Source organism: Podarcis muralis, chromosome 5 (assembly GCF_964188315.1).
Source record: "Podarcis muralis chromosome 5, rPodMur119.hap1.1, whole genome shotgun sequence".
Lineage (NCBI taxonomy): Eukaryota > Metazoa > Chordata > Lepidosauria > Squamata > Lacertidae > Podarcis > Podarcis muralis.
The window spans coordinates 18,146,451-18,150,916 of record NC_135659.1 but is presented as its reverse complement, the minus strand read 5'-3'; the positions used below and the strand labels follow the sequence as shown (position 1 = coordinate 18,150,916).

Sequence of the window (4,466 nt, the reverse complement as noted above, 5' to 3'; positions counted from 1 at the left end):
AGATCGGTGACTCCCTCTCTCTCCTTATTTTTCAGCTCTGTGTTTTGTTCAGCTGTAAACCCATCACACAATCCTTGGGGGTTTGAAATCAGGTTAGAATTTGATGGAAGGGTTTGCGTCTTTCTTTGGTGAATAAATGTTTCCATCTTTACAGTTGTAGGGTTGTCTCCCTTTGCCCAAAAGAAGTTCTGTGCTTTTGCCAGCTGCAAAATAGATGGAGAGTCAGCTTCTTCCAAATGTAGCATCACCACATAAACGTCCTACATGCTTAGTTTCTGCTTGCTACCCATAAAGCTTTTGACAGAGAGAATGGAGGTCAGGAGGGAGGAGTGATAATAACCCCCTTTTCAGATGTTAGCTTACAACATCTTTCAGAAATGCAATCCTTTGGTAGACATTCAAGACCAGTGGGTGGGTGCATTCAACTTGATGGTCTTATCTCCAGTGGCAGCAATTCCAGAATTCGTGCTGAGTGGGAGACACTCCATTTAAACTTTTCACCCTGCTTCACTTTTAGATATCTGCTTTTTCTTCTTCTTCAGAAAAAGAAGAACTAGACCAGGAAAGGTTTTACCATTAACACAGTGTCTGGACCTTCTGGCTGAATGTTCTGGTCCTTGTGAGAAATTCACCTTGGCAATTCATACCTACCATTCATGTAACAGAAAACTTGATGGGGTTAGCTTCCACTTGCTGTCCCATAATAATTAGTTTGCACCTAGATTGTTGACATCCATCTATCTCGGGTGACTTCAGACTCGGCCCTCCAGATGTTTTGAGACTACAATTCCCATCATCCCTGACCACTGGTCCTGCTAGCTAGGGATCATGGGAGTTGTAGGCCAAAAACATCTGGAGGGCCGAGTTTGAGGATGCCTGGTCTATCTTGAGAGACAATGGTCTTGTGTTAGCAGGACCAAAGTGACCTCCCTGGGCCACGTCTAGACAGTGTGTATGAAAGTCCAGGACTGACTAGACAATAAGATTCCCCTCTCGGCCTTGCTGATGTGGTCCAAAGGAAAGCAGAGCAATACGTTTGGCACCAGCTTAGTTGCAGGAGTTGCTAGAAGGAGGCACCATCCAACCATCTTAGGGACGCCATTCTCTTTGTAGGGTTTACTCCTTAGCTGTTTCTCGTCTCAATGATATCCTGCAAGGCAGCAAAGGATCAGAGTTTTCCTTTTCCTAGATGGGCTACCGTCTCAGGTTGGTGGGCCCCATCTGCCCCTCACTTCCCTCTACAGCACATGCAGAAACCATCTTCTTGACCATTGGACACACTATTGGTCTTGTCCACTCAATCCACCAGAACCTGTCTTCACATGCAGGGAGAGTCCCTAACCCACCAATGGTTTGAGACCCATTGGCTACCCTCAGCTGGTATAGCTGGCCAGTCTAATCCTGTTAAGACTTGCAAACAAAGTGGCTGTTAAAGGCAGTAGATTCTGAGAAGCGTTTGGAAAGATGACACCAGTGCTAACTTCATTATGGAGGGAGGCTGTTGGAGATGGCACACAGGGTCTGTGCCCTACACCTCAGAGCCATTTCCTTCCCTTAATAAAATAAACAAATGTGTTTTACTTGGTATAAGTGCTGAGAGGCACTTAAGCATACAAATAAAGGTAAAGGTAAAGGGACCCCTGACCATTAAGTTCAGTCGTGGACGACTCTGGGGTTGCGATGCTCATCTCACTTTATTGGCCGAGGGAGCTGGCGTACAGCTTCCAGGTCATGTGGCCAGCACGACTAAGCCACTTCTGGCGAACCAGAGCAACACACGGAAATGCCGTTTACCTTCCCACCTATTTATCTACTTGCACTTTGACATGCTTTTGAACTGCTAGGTTGGCAGGAGCTGGGACCGAGCAACGGGAGCTCACCCCGTCGTGGGGATTCGAACCGCCAACCTTCTGATCGGCAAGTCCTAGGCTCTGTGGTTTAACCCACAGGGCCACCCGCGTCCCTTCTAAACATACAAATAGACACATGCAAATTTCTGCCATGGGCCTGTACCCCAAGTTCTATAAGTATCTTACAACATCCATAATGTTATGATAAGCATATTGAAAGATAGGTATATAATATGGAGCTGCATGAAGGTATACACCAGGCTAAGTCAAAGGATATACCACATTATAACAAATCACAGCTAATGATTTTCTTACATTACGGACACCTAGCCAGCATCTGTTCTTCCATCAGCACTTTTGGCAGCCCCACTTAAATTTTAAACAAGCAGATGGAAAATGCTACTTAAAAAAAATGTTTTTCCATAAAGGAAAAATGCACACATGTATGTAAAACGATATCTCTCTTTCCAAAGCAGCCCTCTATTTATGCTTCAGAAACATTGGAGTTGACATTAAAGGAGTAATAATAACATTTTCAACATGGTCATTCATCTTGCTCACAGGGTAGAGGTTACCATATCTTTCGCTCTATAAGACGCAACAGACCACCAGACGCACCTAGTTTTTGGAGGAGGGAAACAAACAAAAAATAAATATTCTGAATCTTAGAAGCCAGAACAGCAAGAGGGATCGCTGCGCAGTGAAAGCAGCAATCCCTCTTGCTGTTCTGGCTTCTGGGATAGCTGCGCAGCCTGCATTCGCTCCATAAGACGCCCACACATTTCCCTTTACTTTTTAGGAGGGAGAAAGTGAGTCTTATAGAGCAAAAAATATGGTATATGGCAATGGAAGTAAGGGCTTACCAGGAGAGCTCAGACAGGAGTATGGCTACTCAAAACACAGTGTGCCGCAGGAAAAAGAGAACTGTCCAACATGGTGCACTGTGAAAACAAAGGATGGAAATAGAAATGAAGGAACAAAAAACAAAGAGTGACATTTAATGGCTGTGTACACTATTGAATATCATACAGAAGAAAAGAGCCTTTGTAGTTGGCATCTGCCTTTCTTGAGAGACAATGGAGTGAATTTCCGGGGGTGAAGTCAAACTGTTGTGCTAGCAGAACTGAACTGCAGAACTGCAGAACGCAAGCCTAGGCAGTGTGTATGGAAGTCCTGGGCTGCCCAGATGACAAGACTCCCCTCTCAGCCTCGCCGATGTGACCTAAAGAAAAGCAGAGCAATACATTTGGTACCAGCTTGGCTGCAGGAATGCCAGAATGAGACATACATGATGCTATCCAACCATCTCAGGGTTTGTGTAGGGTTTACTCCTTAACTCTTCCTTCTCCCCAATATTAGAGGAGATTGGAAGGCTCTCGGATTAAAGTTCTGCCAACTCTGATGAAAGGTAACTAATTATCTATGGCAATAAAAGTTGGCACGGCATTTCAAAAATAGAATGGAACCCCGCCTTGCCAAGTTGTGCAGAGAGTCACCTAGAACTGACTGTGACTTTGTGGCACTGATTTCATACGTTGATGCAAATGATGCTAAAGTTTGCTTCTGTCATTTTATGACAGAGTGTTTCATTTCCCTTCCCAGTGACCTTTTGCTTCTTTCCTACCTTTTAGAGTCCGGAGCTTCTCTTTCTTCAAGACAGAGCTGAGATCACAGGACGAAGGACAGAGGAAGTTGCCTTTTATACAGAGTCATTGTCCACACAGACCACTAGTGTCTGCTTTGGCTGAAAGCAGCTCTCAGGCTTCTCCGACAGACATCTTTCTGCTAGGACCCCTTTTAAGTAGAAGCTGAAACTGGCACCTTCTGAGGGCAAAACATATTCTCTGCTACCGAGCTATGACCCTGGGCATAGCCTGTGGATCTGTGGGGATGCAGAAAACGTCAATCTCATTCAGAGCAATGACACTTGTTCCATTGGTTTCAATGGGACTTAGATCACAATCCCGTGCACGTTTATTGAGAAGTAAATCACATTGCCTTCAGTGGCTCTTCTTCCCCACCGCATGTGCTTAGGACTGGACATGACAATCTTTTGCTGGATGGGGGCCATAATGCACAATTTGTTCACAGAATAAATTTCCTTGGGAAATTAAAGCTTTCTTTTAAAAGGCAAGTTTCTCGATCATATGGCTGAAAATAGAATAATACTTAACCTTTGCTTGGTGCTTTCAAGTTGGTCAAAGTCCTTCACATTATGCATTATCTAGTTGCAGGTTGCAGGGACGCAGGTGGCGCGGTGGGTTAAACCACAGAGCCTAGGACTTGCTGATCAGAAGGTTGGCAGTTCGAATCCCCGCGATGGGGTGAGCTCCCCTTGCTCGGTCCCTGCTCCTGCCAACCTAGCAGTTCAAAAGCACGTCAAAGTGCAAGTAGATAAATAGGTACCGCTCCAAGCGGGAAGGTAAACAGCATTTCTGTGTGCTGCTCTGGTTTGCCAGAAGCGGCTTAGTCATGCTGGCCACATGACCCAGAAGCTGTATGCTGGCTCCCTCGGCCAATAAAGCGAGATGAGCGCCGCAACCCCAGAGTCGGTCACGACTGGACCTAATGGTCCGGGGACCCTTTACCTTTACCTTTACTAGTTGCATGTTAGTA

At 45.5% G+C, this 4,466-nt stretch overlaps 1 long non-coding RNA gene across 1 annotated transcript; it reads right to left on the bottom strand.

The window, feature by feature from the left end:
* Positions 1-2,819: 2,819 nt before the first annotated feature.
* Positions 2,820-3,948, bottom strand: LOC144327684 (uncharacterized). The gene is made up of 2 exons (XR_013392761.1): positions 3,475-3,948; positions 2,820-3,072 (listed from the first exon to the last, which is right to left on the bottom strand). It is a non-coding gene; the product is annotated as an uncharacterized LOC144327684 (long non-coding RNA).
* Positions 3,949-4,466: the final 518 nt, after the last annotated feature.